We start from the raw sequence: 15,721 nt of genomic DNA on the forward strand, positions 1-15,721 counted from the left end.
AGCAATAGTACTCATAAAAAATACTAAGTGTGGGCTACAAAAGGCCACCCATACACTGATGTGTCATATGAAGTGAGGACCCCACAAGAAGGTAGAAACTCTGCACACTGAAACCCCACCTCAAAAAAGAGGATAAATGATAGCTGCTTAAAAAAACTCTTTTGCCTGCAAGGTTTTCAGGACCCAAGACACTACTGAAATAAAGAGTTTACGAAAGCAGTCAGAGCCAATGTTATATTGCACATAGCAGATGCCACTGAGTCTCTGCTTATGGAAGGTGTGAAAGCGATGCTCACACACCCACAGCCATAGCCTCCCTAGAGGACAGCGGTTGGCAGCAAGAGTCATCTGTGCAAAGAAGTGACTCACACTGAACAGAAGCAGTCAGCCAGGGCAGGGAGCCATGACTCATCACCGGGACCTCTCAGCTGCCCCAATCTCCTTCTTCCCCTCCCAAGGCAAACCATTTGGAAAAGACTGGATGTTTTCTCAGTATGAATTAAACTCAAAAGATAGATATTTATTTTTATTTCTATCATTCAGTCCACTTACGCTTAAGAGACTGTTATTTTGGGTGCCACATTGCTGAAGCAACTAAAATTCCCAAGCAGAAAATATCTGGAAATAAGACATAATTCTGCTTAAGCACCATTCCATTTGGATACTAGTCAGATTTTGCTGTGTTCTCTGCAATAACATTGGATTTGAGAAGTCAGAAAACATAGGTTTATTTTAGGATCATGTATTAAACATATGACCTTCATCAAATCATTTAACCCGCCTCTGTTTCCTGATTTGTAATACAGGAATCATTGCATTTGCCCTGCTTACCTAACAGGGCTGCTATGGGTATAGTATTGAATAATCACTTGCCATTAAATCACTTGTCATTAATAAAATACTATTTAAATCCAAGGCTGTTTTCTCAAAGTAAGTTCTCAGCTCAGACCTCAGTCTTGCCAATAACTTCTTGGACCTTTTCTTTCACCCAGGCTGGCATGGATCCTTCCTTCTTCAGCAGCACCATGCCGAATGGAGCTGTGCACATAAGCCACTCAGCTGGAGGTTACGTCTCTGGCCTCCATACTGTGCCTGTGGAACAAAGTTCTGACCAATGATATGTGATCCCAATGCTTGGAGCCACTTTCTGGTTGTTTAAAGGTGGCTTATGTCCTCCCCTCCCCCAGCCCCTCACCTCTTGCTCTCTGGATTTTAGTCATTATAGAGATGAAATGGCCATCTCAAACCACAAAAAGAGAAGCAACATGTGAGACTGGCAAGCAGTGGGATGGAAAGAGCTCCAGTCTTAAACCCTGTGGAGCTGCCATAGCAGCCCCAGGCTGTCGATGCTCAGACTATTAAGTAAGAGACAATAAACCAGTTGGCTTAAGTTGCTGTTGTTCTGGAATTTGTTACAGCAATATCCTAATGGATACATTCTAATTAATTTTAATTGATTTTATGCCCAGCTCTACTGTAGAACTTATCACTGCATAAGAAGTGGGGAAGGAAGGTTCATTTAACAATAGGGGAAGGATGGTGTATCTATCCAATGGACTATTATTCTAGCATTTAAATCTAACAGTAGAGGAGCTCTTCTGATCCTAAAGCCAGTCCCTGTACTTGCACTTTGGATTTGATCTTTTCTAACCCCTCAGAAATTTACATTACCAATTATACCCTCTCTCATAAATTCAACCATTTTTTTTTCAGAGAAGTCCTTTTCTCGGCATCTTTTTTAGAAAAATATTCCCAGATTCCCAACCATAAATTTCTTCACTTGTAAAATAGGGTAAATTAAAGAATTACTGCTGAAAAATGTTCTTAAAGAATATTTTTCTCTGTCTCATTTGGTGGAATGATGGGTGATTGTGTTCAATACTGGCCACATCTTTTGAGTCTCTTGTGGGCTCAATCCTTAGAACCACACTTTGGGTGATCTCATCTAGTCTTCTGTGCCTTTAAATAACATTTAAATGGTGATGATTCCCAAGTCTATATATCCAGTTCCAGCCTCCCTGTTTAGTTCTGGAAGTGTGTATACAGTTGCTCACTTGACAGCTTTTGACTGGTGTTCCAGACTTCTGAAATTTAACGTGTCCCAAACTGAACTCTTCATCTTCTTCCCCAAACCTGCTTTTCTTGCAGTATAACAACTCCATCCTTCCAGTCGATGTAGTGAAAAATCCCAGCCTTATGTTTTGATCACTTCTCATGCTTTCGTCACTGTTGACTTGGCCCAAGCTGGTCTTATCTCTTGCCACATTATTGCAGTGATATTTTAACTTGTCTCCGTTTCTGCACTCTTGCACCTATCCACCCCCTTCAATCTAGTCTCCACACAGCAGCCACACCAAAACAAAATTAATATCATGACATTTCTCTGCTCAAAATCTTTCAATGGCTTCTATCTCATGTGGAATAAAATCTAAAATCTTTCTCTACAAGGCTCTATGTGATAAGGGGCTATTGGACACTTTGATTTTATCTGTCACTTACTCTGCTTTGGTCACTCTGAATTTCTTGCTATTCTTTGAACACAAAACCATTATGCTCCTGCTTCTAGATCTTTGCATTTGCGATTTCCATTTCCCAGAATCTTCTGCCAGATGTTGGCATGGCTTACAGCTTCACTTCCTTCAGAGCTTTGCTGAACCCCATATAAAATATCACACATATATCCACCCACATATCCCCATTACTCTCTGGTACACACCTTCATTTGTTTCATAACATGTGTCACTATCTGACATATTCTCTGTATTAATTTATTTGTAGATTTATTGCTTGTCTTCTCTCCACGACAGCAAGGTCTTTCTTTGCTTTCCTTTTCCCTGCTATCTCTTCAATTTTCAGAATAACCCAGCACATAAATTTTCTTGGGTGAATGAACAAATTAGTGCATTTCTATTTCAAGGATCTTCTATATATTTTCTCATTTGGCAGTCTGTTTTACACTTAATTATCTTAACATGTGAATATATTCATCTTATTTCTAACTATAGCAGACTGAGAAAACAATCCCTTAAAATAGTGTTAGAATTCCTTTGAAGGATGTGAGTGCTTTGGAAAACAATATTTTATAAACTGATTGAATTGAAAAGTATAACCATGTCAGCAAGAGCTGGCAGAAGACAAACAAGAAAAGGATTAAACTGCTCTGCATTTGAAATTTGGAGCAATGGAAAGACAGAAAAATAGGAGAAGAGGGGAGAGTATAAATAAGAGACAAGCAAGCAAATAGGCAGGGCACGGCAAAGGGTTTATGACATCTAAATGTTAAGGTGAAGTTGTTTGAGTTTCTGTTATATAAGCCACTCTCTTTCTGCCCCAAATCTTCAATAAAGTCTGCTAATTCCAAAAGGGTCTTTTGTCAGTAGATGGTATATGCGGTGTGTGCACGTGCACGTGTGTGGAAACAAGGAAACGAACTGCATTCTGTGTTTGGGCCAATGTAACACCAGGGTGGAAAGTATAGAAAAACAGCACGTGGTAGATCAATGAGAATGCAGTGGAGGCAGGGGGCACCTGGGTGGCTCAGTCAGACTCATGATCTCAGGTCATGATCTCAAGGTTTGTCCTGAGGGGTTTGTGAATTCAAGACCCGTGTTGGGCTCTGTGTTGACAGCGCAGAGCCTGGAATCCACTTCAAGTCCTGTGTCCCCCTCTCTCTCTGTCCCACCCCCAGTCATGCTTGCTCTCTCTCTCTCTCTCTCTCAAAAATAAATAAACATTAAAAAAAAAAAGAATGCAGTGGAGGCAGGACTAAGCACCAAAGGTGACCCTGTGTGAGTGAGCCCTACTCCAGTTGACAAGCACCTTTATGAGGATATTGGGCTCTCAGTCTTCCATTGTACTGACAGAGTAGAGAGGCCTCAATGGTCCTCTGTGTTCCTTGACCAAACTTTCCTTGCATATAAAGCCTTTTTCAATGCAAACCTTTACAGAAATGTGACTTGAAGACAGATATTATCTTTTCAGACAGAAACAAAAACAAAATAAAAAAAAAAGCAAAACAATGTCATTATTGTCATCTAGAAAGTTATTTATTCCTTTTAGTTAAAGAAAGGTTTTTTTCCCCTTCTATATTTGTTTCTATGCCTTCAGGTTCCTTTTATTTTCCTTAAAAAGAGAAGAAAGCCAGAGTTAATGTGGCAAAGCAGGTCTAAAACTGAGTACATGAAGAATGTTCCTCATTGTCTACATATATTCTTTCTGTGTAAATGCCAATAGAGAAATGTATGCATATTAGGAATGGACTTACCTGGACAGTTCACATAAAAATTTTACTACTAGTCTGATTATTAGACTTTCTTCTAATTATAAGTTCAAAGAATTATTTGTGTAAAAATAGAAAGTTGAAACATTATTTTTGCTACCGACTCCATAGCAACTTTTCCTCACCAGTAGCTTCATGTCAACTGCATAGGATTTTTATGGGTAATTCAAACCTCACTGCAAAAAGCTCTAAGCTACTGTCCAAAGACCTTTTGTAGAAATATGACAGGAAACATTATTTGAAACAAGCATGCCATTATCTGGATTTCAAAAATGTATTTTAAAACAATAGATTTTGATGTAAAACAATTTGATACCTTAATAGGTTTAAAGTCATAATTGAATACATTTAACATATCACACATCTCAGAATTATCCAGCTGTGATACACTATGATTATGCTATTGTTTAAAAATACGTAATATAACTTGTAGATCTAAGATGGTGGCCTACAGGAGAGCCCCTGACCTTGGAACTGATCATGCAGTTGGTCGGCTGCTCCACTGACCTTAGAAGAGTGACTAATTAATGATACAAATATCAGAGCTTCAGAAGGATTTGCTGCTTCAACTATCCTGGGTTCTGGCAAGCCGGATTTGTGCCCTATTGGAGCCACGGCCACCTGTGCTGTTTCCTCTAGCATTTTGGAAATAAAATGGAAATGGAGTCTGATGAAGGAATGCTTGGCTCAAATAACAGCTCTTACCTTCATCAACACAGGTGAGAGATCTTCCCTAGTCCCTTTGTTGTAATCATTCATTTCCATGATGACTGGTCCTCCACTGCCACCATCATCCCTTCTCTTTCATTCTCTTTTACATGACCCACTAATTCAAGAAATAAAACATTTAGAACAGTGCCATAATCGCCACTTTCATCAAACTTTTCATTTCATGCAATGCTACCCATTAGTATCCTCTAAACCAAAGAAAAGTGACAATTTGGATTATTCCAACAGCATCTAGATTTTTCTCATTTGTCTTTATTCTGTACTTGGATTCTTCCCTGATCTGTTGTCTGATGTTGGACTGCCCACCAAATAAGGTCAGTTTCAATCACCAAATTATGTTATATGGTCATGGAAATTAGCACACTTGTTTTCACAGACAGACTGCTAAGTGTTTAAATCTTAATTTTGCTAAATTGTATCTTTTTAATTAATGATTCGTGATTTGTTTTAAGTTAAATTGAACGAGGAAATGCAAGTGTCTTTCACTTTGTGTTACCATCTGTAAGTCATTTTGTCTATAACAAAGAGAAAGACAAACAGAGAAAACGTACATTCTTCATTCTTTTGCCCATTATTTGGGGGGGGGGCAAGAACTTTGCTTATTATTAGCTTTATTATTCCGAAATACAAATACATTTAACCCCTCAAATAGAAATTAGTAGTGGCAAAAATCTTCATAATCCACAGACTCTGAAAACTTTCTAATTGTAAGTGCAAAGAAAAACTTTGTGAAACAGTATTACTTTTGCTGCCCAAATTTAATTCTTTCAGAGACACAAAGGGAGGACCCATCACACCCCTAAAAATGGTCAGTTTATTTTTGAAATGTTTTTAAATGATGAGAGAGGAGTATATATTTAAAAGTGGAGTACTGAATTCACACAGAGAGGAGGGTAATTGTAGCAACCCTGGAGATATTTGTGCTTTGAAGCAGTGTTGTGGGGGTGGGGCGGGCAGTTGTCTTCTGAAAATATGCAGTGGAGTTTGCCAGAATATACCAAGATGGGGAATAAAATTAAGAAATGGCACAATAATAATGATTTTCAAAACTTGTAATAATTTCCATGCTTGTCAGTCCCACAAGTGAAATCACTAAGGCTTCAGACCTCCCATGCCTGCCTTTCTTGTGAGTAACTCCCTCCCTTAGATGCTTCGGGGACTTATAGTGTGGCTTTCCTGGCCATCACCTCTTCATCAACATCCTGTTCATCTTGTGACATTGCCCTTTGGTCATTGATAATTTTAATCCATCTCTCTAGGAATGGTCCTAGAGACCTTTCCTTTCTGTTGGGCATCATGCTGAGGTGGGGACAGGGCCTTTCCCTACCCAGCAGTGAAATTTTCTTGACCAGAGAACATGCAGAAGCTGAGAGCCTTCAGTTTCATAGAGTCCCCAGCATTAAAACTTTTTTTATTCTATTTTTTTATAGCAAATAATTTGCCTAAGAAATTTATACAGTTCTCTGCAAGGGTTATATCAGAGTATTATTCATTCATTCATTCATTCATTCACTCATTGTTTATACATTATTTATGTAGAATCTACTATGTGCCAAGCCCTTGCTCATGCCATTGAATAGGATGAATGAACATGACCTCTCCTCTAAAGCTGATTTTCTAACAAAGAGAGGCAGATCGGAAACACATTAAATTAATTTCAGTAGTCTATGTGCAATGTAGGAAACAAATCTAAGTGTGGATGGAGATCAGTGAGAGAGGAGACCTGTGACATCTTTCCATAGGGAAGGCATTGGGCAGGGAAAGGAAGGTGGACAGGGTAGGTACACAGGGAAGGCATCTCTGAGCCCCACTAGTGCTGCAGCCTGGGGAAGGCAGGTGGCAATGCACTTGCTGTGTGTGGAAAACTGAAGGTAAATTGGTGTAGCTGGAGAATAGTGAGGCAGAGAGGGGTGCAGAATGAGGTCAGAGCGTGGGTCCAGGCAAGATCATGCAGGGCCCAGCAGGTCATGGCAGGTGGTTTGGTTTTCAGCTCTTACTTCACACTAGTGTAAAAGAAAACACATTCATCAAAATCTGTGTGTTTATATCATGAATTCATTTGAAAATAGAGTTTGCTAGTGTGACTCATGTACCATTGTGTGCTAATGCCACAGTGGAGCCAACTGTCAAACTGAGGAATGGCCACACATTAGCAACTTCTAGAAAATGTATAAGGGACTAATTCTAGACACAAACCAGCTGATACTCGTACAGAATTAAAAAAAAAAAACAAGAGAAAAATAGAAATGAATTGTATTGGTTCTCAGTGCTTTGTTCTGACACAAAGATAACACACTTTAGTTTTTCAGGATCAAGGTTATGTGCATCAGTCTATGGATTGGTATATGGAAACATGATTCCTACAAAATGTGTCATGTGAGACGAGAATTTCACTTAAGCAAGCACTGCACATCAATATCACTGAAAAAAAGTATACTAGCAGGTAATGCCAGGAGGTACTCTAACCAAGAAAGCCTGGTGAAGTTATCTCCTCAGAAGAGTAAGTCATTATGTCAACTATTCTAACAGAAGGGGCATTTTTTTTTTTTCAGTAAGTGTTTATTTTAATTCCAGTATAGTTAACATACAGTGTTATGTTACTTTCAGGTATACAATACAGTGATTCAACAATTTATATATATGTATACATATATACATATATGTACATATACATATATATACATATAATACATATATATGTATGTATGTATATATAGTATATATATACCACATCTTCTTTATCCATTCATCTATCGATGGATACTTGGACTGCTTCCATAGTTTGCCTATTGTAAATACTGCTACAGCAAACATAAGGGTGTATATATCCTTTCAAATTAGCATTTTCCAATTCTTTGGGTAAATACATAGTTGTATGATTACTGAATCACAGAGTAGTTCTATTTTTACATTTTTGAGGAACCTCCATACTGTTTTCCAGAGTGGCTGCACCAGTTTGCATTCTCACCAGCAGTACACAAGGGCTCTTTTTTCTCCACATCCTTGCCAACACTTGTTTTTTTGTTTTTTTTCCTTGTGTCTTTTTTATTTTAGCCATTCTGAGAGGTATGAGGTGATCTCATTGTGGTTTTGATTTGCATTTTCCTGAAGATGATGTAGAGCATCTTTTCCAAAAAGGGCATTTTTAAATAAAGCATTTTACTAGGAAAATTTTGTCCTATTAACTGCTATTTATGCCTATGTATAAATGTCTACATATAAACTATTCTTCAAAAAGTTTGGGATAATTGGGGAAAGGGACCTAAATCTTGAATTAGTATTTCCTCCATGACTTTATTGCTATTTGGAAAGTCAATACAATAAGTAACACAAATATGCTGAGGTATCCTGAGGTCTCTTACAATATTAAACCAATAGGTATTAAGGAGGAGAAATTTAACCCACATGTCCTGATTAGCTAAGAATTAGCTAGTCATTTGTAAGAGCCATTTGATATCAAAATATCTTGTAAGATTTTTATAAACTTTGTTTCTTTAAAGCAAAAATATCTATTGTAAGGGTAAACAAAACTTGAAGGCACATCTACTTTAACAATCAAATAAAGAAAAAACAAAGCAGCAAACGCAAAAGCCATTCATTAGCATGATGAAAATATTTCACAACTGAACTTTCTCAAATTGTTCACAGCATTCCCAAAGGAAAAAATATAGTCATTTGAGAACTGTGCACATCAGCAATTCTCTAAGTTTTGATGCAGGTGTGGCTTTCTAGCCAATCGCATCTCATCCACTCATTTATAATTTGATGGGTAGGGCATGGAACGGAAACTTCCTGTTAAATGCCAACAGCTGCTATGATTGATCCATTCCCCACCCCCAAACAACCACAAAACTCCCTACAGACCTGGCTGTGATCTCAGACTGGTGCAATAAGAATAGGAAATTTCTGACAGAGAATTAAATTTTCCCAAACAGCTATGTAGTAAAAATTAACTTGCTCTTTCCTTTAAACTAAATGAAACAAAGTAGAAAGTATTAATTTCACTAAGCATGGGACTTCATAGTAGATGGGCCTGACTAACAGGTCTTTTGTGACCTGTTACAAATGGGAGGAACATCTTATAGTTTGGCCCTTAAGTGAATCTGGACAAAGAAACAAATACAGGGGTATAAAATATACAAGTCAGTTGAATCTTTTTTAAATATAAAGAATATAATTGCCAATGTTTCATGACTCAACCTTTAGGATCTAATAATCATATATGTTTTTGGTAAAGGATTAAATGTGAGACCTAACACTAACTGTCCCTATATTTTTTAAATAATGTATATAAAAAAGTTTTAAGGCCAAAAATTTTACTATACATGTTAAAAGTATTTGCAGTCCATTAAACATTTAAAAATATCATTTAAAAATTATTTTAGGACAAATGCTAGGTCTGGGAGCTTGTCCACATCCCACTCTCCACACCCTGGTGGTCACCCTCTGAGTCAGTCCACTTTTGGGTCCTCCCTTTGCCTGCTACCATCATGATACCCTGGAAGATGCACAATTTTAATTCTCAGTTGTGCCCAGAATTCTTCCTTGGGCCTATGACGACCTCTGGCTTATTGACAGCTACGGGCAGCCCATGGAGACCTAACCCTTCTCTGTTTTAAGCTAGCCGTGTTGCCATTTCTACTCTCCTCTTGGCACAGGGCATTCTGCAAGTGTCCTGAAAGGATAGCAAATGAAAAACAGAGCACATGCATTGGCTTCCCATTCAAACCACCTCCTTTCCGTGATGTTCAAACGGACATTGGCATTTGACTCCAAGACTTCCATCCCCTTCTCTCTGGCTTCTCCTCTCGTGCCCCAGGAAAGGCTTGCATAATAGTCTAGATTTTTCCCTGCTTTATTATCTATTCTGTGGTCAGTCTTTCAGGCTCTGACTCATTTGAAACATACAAACTTTTCCCATTTGTCACTAAAGTCTGGCTTTTGAAAATCAAAAGTACTTGTTTTAGCCTTTTAATTAAGAATGGATTCAACAACCTCTGTTGTGAAATATACAGTCAAGCAATGATTCCCTTGGTCTTGGCAGCTCCCCACCCCACTTCCACAAGGCAATGAATTCCACTGATCCATTGCATAGGTCTACTCTAAAAAGGGGATTGCCACATAAAACATTGGTTTGATGTTTCAAAAATGTGTCTCTGGTACCAACCACTAGAAATAGAATTGTTGAGTTGAAGGAAATGTGTTTTTTATCTGTTATTTATAAACTATAAAGGTGTTTTAACTCTAATCATTTCCATTGTATCCACTATTCATTAAATACTTATAATACATGTTACTAAATTATCCTCCAGGAGCATATGATGAATATCCTTTTTAAAACCCTAACACATGTTAATATAAAATATGGATACATGTTTTAATATTTGTCAAATTAATAAATAATATATATATCTCGTTGCTTTAATTGCTAAAGACTATGAGCAAATTTGATAGATGATTTGGTAGTTACATTCATTCATTCATTTGATAAACATCTATAGGTTTCCATGTGTGTTAGGGGAAAAGATCCATGCGACATGATTCTATTACATTCAAAAGGCTCACAGTTAAATGGGAGACAGCTTGTAAATAATTACTTCTGAGAATCAAAGCGAAGAATGACAGGAATGGGAGAAAGACATGAAATGTTTCTTAAAAGTTTATGAATCCCAAGTGATACTTTAAAAGCTTTTTTTTTAATTTGAGAGAGAGAGAGAGAGAATGAGGGAGAAAAGGAAATGCTTGCTTTATTACAAGTCAGCTAATAAATACAGAAGGAATGATAGAAATAGAAAGTCATCATTTTGCTAGCACTATAAAAATAATTTATTCAGTTAGGGTCATCCTCAGATGCTAGAATTATTGGATGAAAGCTTGTTAGGAGCAGTATACAGGCAAATGGAATTGGAAACATTATCTTACTAGATTACAAAATTTAACAATAATAGGAAAAACTGACACCATGTACCCTTGATGTGATTCAATAAGGCACATATAATATCATCTATGTAATATTCTTGCCAAAAATTTTTAACCTAAATTAATCATAAAGAGGGGCATCTGGGAGGCTTAGTCACTTAAGTGTCCAACTTCAGCTCAGGTCATGATCTCGCGGTTTGTGAGTTTGAGCCCCACATCAGGCTCGCTGTTGTCAGCAAAGAGCCTGCTTCAGATCCTCTGTCCCCCTCTTTCTGACCCTCCCCCACTTTTGCTCTTTCTTTCTCTCTCAAAAATAAGTAAACATTTAATCATAAAAAAACATTAAGTTCAGATAGAATCAAATCGACAGACATTCTGAAAACAACTGTCCAGGATTCAAAAAAAAAAAAAAATCAAAAACATGTCAACACAAAAGATTCCTCTCTATCCATCCTCATCCCCCCTCACCAAAAGTCCAGGAAATTGTTTGAAATTAAAGACAAAAAAAATATATAACAACCAAATACAACAAGTGATTGTTGATCAGGTACTAAAACCAACCAACCAACCAACCAACCAATCGACAAAACTATAAATGAAATTATTACACAATGGGAGAGTATTTGAATAGGGACATGCATATTAGATAATAGTGTCAATATTAAATTTTGTGATCTTGGTTGTAAAAATTCTCATTAGGAGATGTGTTGAAATATCTAGGAGTGAAACACAGTGTTGTTCACAAATAATTCTCAGATGATTGAGAGAGAGAGAGAGAGAGAGAGAGAGAGAGATGGGGGTGGAGGGAGAGAGAAAGCAAATACGATGAAGCACTAACCATCCACAAATGTAGGGGAAGGGCATATGGCTATCCATTGTACCAGTTGGCAACCTTTCCATAGGTTTGAATTATTTTGAAATAAATATTTGAGGACTTTTGTAATTATTGGAAAAAGAAAAATGAATAATTGCCACATATCATGAAAATTACATGAGAAAAACATTGGGAAGCCTTTTCCCATTTTCCCCCAATGCCTACTCTGTCTCTTTGTGACAGTACCCCATCGTGTGGCTTAAATACCCTCTGATGCTGATGACTGCCAAATTCATATCCCTAGTCTGTACACTTTTCCAAACTTTTCACTGCTGAATCCTCACTGCTATCTAGTAGATCCTCCATAAATGTTTCAAATGAGTGAATACATTTTTGCATGGAGAAGAGCAGGGCAATGTCATAGAGTAGAAGTTTTTTGATCTAAGTCTTTCAAAATGGGTAAATATTAGTAATAAGGTCATTGGGAATGTGGCCTGGCACATCCCTGGCCCTCTCATTTTGCAATGTCTTTTGGTCTTAACAGTAAACTGGATAATCAGCACCAGCTGGGGCAGAAAGGAAGGGCAGCTGGTGAAATGAACATGTCCACTCTGTGTCATAGTAATGACAGAACTTCAGCTGAATGTTGTCTGTGATAAAGGAGACAAAGTATGGCCAACTTGGGTTTTGCAGAAGTCACTGGAAATCCACAGCTTTCTATGAAACCTCCCGATGCTTAAAAGTCTCCAAAACCAGGTAAAATACATTTTCTGGCTGAATTATGCAGTTTGAGGTCCTAGATCCAGAACATGATATAGTAGTAAGAGGTCAGAACTGAGGCCATAGGAAAGAGTCATATCTTGGAGAGTCCTGTGCAAGATATGTTAAAGAGATATAATCAGGTTTTAGTGGAAGATTAACTGTGTCTGATAAGAGCAAAAGAAGAAATAATCACTGGTCAAATAACAATAAGGGAGACAGGTCCTAAGTAATAGGTAAAAAAAAAATGTAACATCAACAGCAAGAGAGAAAGAGAACAAGAGAGACTCCCCTTTAAAAACAAGCACAGGGACTGGGGCACCTGGGTGGCTCAGTCGGTTAAGCGTCCGACTTCGGCTCAAGGTCATGATCTCACAGTCCGTGAGTTCGAGCCCCGCGTCGGGCTCTGTGCTGACAGCTCAGAGCCTGGAGCCCGTTTCAGATTCTGTGTCTCCCTCTCTCTCTGCCCCTCCCCTGTTCATGCTCTGTCTCTCTCTGTCTCAAAAATAAAATAAAAAACGTTAAAAAAAATTAAAAAAAACCCCATCTTTAAATAAATAAATAAATAAATAAAAATAAAAACAAGCACAGGGAATTTTTAGCTTTCCAGAATCCTCTGCACTGAATGTGCCTGGGGATGTGCTAAAGCCTGGCAGGAGGGGCACTAGTGGTGGAGATTGGACAGTGGGATGTATCCAAGTGGAGCTGCAGCAAAACTGTCCTGCTGACACTTATTGAGTTCTCACAATTTGTTCTAAGAGGTCCTTCCTTAGTACGTGAGCCAGAAAGCAGAAGTCACAGATGTTAGAGACCAGTCCTGATAGCACATTCTCAACTCTGCTATAACTCTAACTCAGTTACCCATTTCGTCCTTCTTTGCATCTTTTTCTTCCTAAGAAACATAAGAGTTTTGCTAACTTGAGGAAAAACACCGATAGCACCCATAATTTGTATCCTTTTGTTTTCTCCATGTTTTGGTCTCCATATTTGCAGTTGTTCCACAACTGTTTCCTTGGGCATACTCTGGGCCAGGGAGTGCCGGAGATAAAGTGAAGAACAAAGGAGACAAAAACAAAAGTTTGTGCCCTGGCTCATGCTTACCCTCGTGGAGCTTAGATTCCACTGAAAGATACAGACAATATAACAAATAAGTGAATGATATTTTGGAAAGTGGTAAGTACTATGAAGAGAAATCCAGCAGAGGTGAGTGAGAGCATGTGCTGGGATTAGGGAACATACTCCCCAGTACTCCCAGGCTGTACGATCTAGTGGGGGCTGCTTCCTAGTTATTTGACAAGTCCAAGGGTATAAGTGAAATTTCCATAAATCTATCCCATTATTCATTCTTTCTAGAATTTGAAAGCCAATATCAATTTTTCTCAGAATGAGAAATAACTAATTTTTGCAAGTGTTTAACATGCAGTATTTCAACTTTTTCATACTCTCTTGCATCTCTGTTCAGTAATCACTAGTCACCTGTTTTTCAGTGATATCTACTATGAGCATATTGAACACATGACCTGACCTAAGTCTGTGAAAACAGAGATGCAAAATTAAAGTGGAGGCTACAGGGAGTTCTTATGCCAAAGAGCACAGTACCTGGTCATGGTGCTTGGTATAGAGAACTGGGTGGTAGGGATGGATAGGATTTTGAAACCCAGGAGCCTTTTGCCTGATCTCATTCTGACTCTTAACAAGCAAAGCTTTTGTTAAGGGTGCTACGTAGTAACAAAACAGCTTGATGTGTACTTGATGCTCTCTCCTTTTCCAATGGCTATGTGGTGGACATGGAGAAATGGAAATAGGCATAAAAATGAGATGTAAACAATAAAAGGAACAGTCTAGAAATCCCATGAAATCATCATAGTCATCTCTGGGAGAACTTGGCAAAGCACCAGTTTAGGGTCACCTTGACACATAGTGGTCCAATGGTTTTTCCATTCTTTCCCCTTTTCTTCCTGAGTAACTGGGGGGAAAAAAAAACCTTTGTGATTTGCAACTGAAAATCTTAGTCAAGGTCATCCAAAGCAATTGTCTGTGCCACCCCCCTCCAATAAAGACTTTTCTTCTGTTATATTTTAATTGGTTATATGATTGTTAGTAAAATTTTCTTAAATATAAATTTATTCCTTATTTTCCTTACCTTGAAATAATCAAACCCTTTATCTAGGAATGACTTGATAAAAGCACCTAGTTTAAAATCAGCAACTTTTACAAAAATATCCTATTTCCTATCCTACCCTTTATTTGCATTATATTATGTAATTAAGACTACTGCAGAATGAAGACTCTTCACTTTCACCTACATTATTTTTGTTAATCCGTACAAATAACTGGTGTGAGATAGATTTTGTTCATGACTAAGTTTCAGAAAGGTTAACTAATTAGATTAAGATCACACTGCTAGTATTATCTGATTTTAAAACTCATCTCACCATTAGTCACTAAAAGGCTTAACCTGAAATAAGAAGCTACAGTCTCCCATTACTCTTTTTTTTTTTGTCTTTTCTCATTCTTTCTCTTACGATACCGATTTTACCATGTTCACTCCCTATACTCTTATTCTTAGAAGATTGCTACAATTCCTAAAGGACCTCCATGATTTTAGATCTCTCTCCTCCTTTCTAACACACAGACTAATGTTACTAAAATATTTCTTTCATCTTATCACCCTCTTCAAAAATATACAGTATGTAAGAACAAATCCAACCACGTCACTTAGTTTAAGAACCTCCAAAATCTGAGCCCATTTTACATAGTGCACTGTTTGGGAATAACATTCTTTCACTACCAAACCATGCTCATTTTTCAGGTACATCTTTAATCCTATTTATTCCATAAAGCTTTATTCCTATTCTCTGTCAAGAGCTATTAAAGTCCCAAGACATTACCCTACTTGCAAGCTTACAAATTAGCCTGCTATAACTTCATAGATGCTGGCAGAGGACATGAGACTCAGGGTTCAGAGATAAAGGACTGCATTACTCAAGACAAAGCCAAGAATCCTGAGTATCATTATAGTTGCATTAAATTTTCTTCTTCCCAAGTTCCACGGAGAAAGAAATTGGTGCCTAAACATACAGTGGATTGTATTACATGAGAGAAATCCTGTGCTTAGGGACCCAAATCTTTTTTTTTTGCTTTTCAATAATGGCTGTAAGCAAGTGTGTTCTTTGCCCCTACGAAGACCCTATCTTTATCTTCCAAGTCTGTTCACTATA

At 37.7% G+C, this 15,721-nt stretch overlaps 1 long non-coding RNA gene across 1 annotated transcript in view; it reads left to right on the forward strand.

The window, feature by feature from the left end:
- Window positions 1-15,721, forward strand: part of LOC125938734 (uncharacterized) — a 32,498-nt gene that overhangs the window by 16,337 nt on the left and 440 nt on the right. The window contains exons 2-4 of the long non-coding RNA XR_007462796.1: window positions 4,713-4,998; window positions 12,286-12,497; window positions 13,494-13,673. This is a non-coding gene — a long non-coding RNA (uncharacterized LOC125938734). The remainder of the gene's footprint in view (window positions 1-4,712; window positions 4,999-12,285; window positions 12,498-13,493; window positions 13,674-15,721) is intronic.

Source organism: Panthera uncia (genome assembly GCF_023721935.1).
Source record: "Panthera uncia isolate 11264 chromosome B2 unlocalized genomic scaffold, Puncia_PCG_1.0 HiC_scaffold_24, whole genome shotgun sequence".
NCBI classification, from domain to species: Eukaryota; Metazoa; Chordata; class Mammalia; order Carnivora; family Felidae; genus Panthera; species Panthera uncia.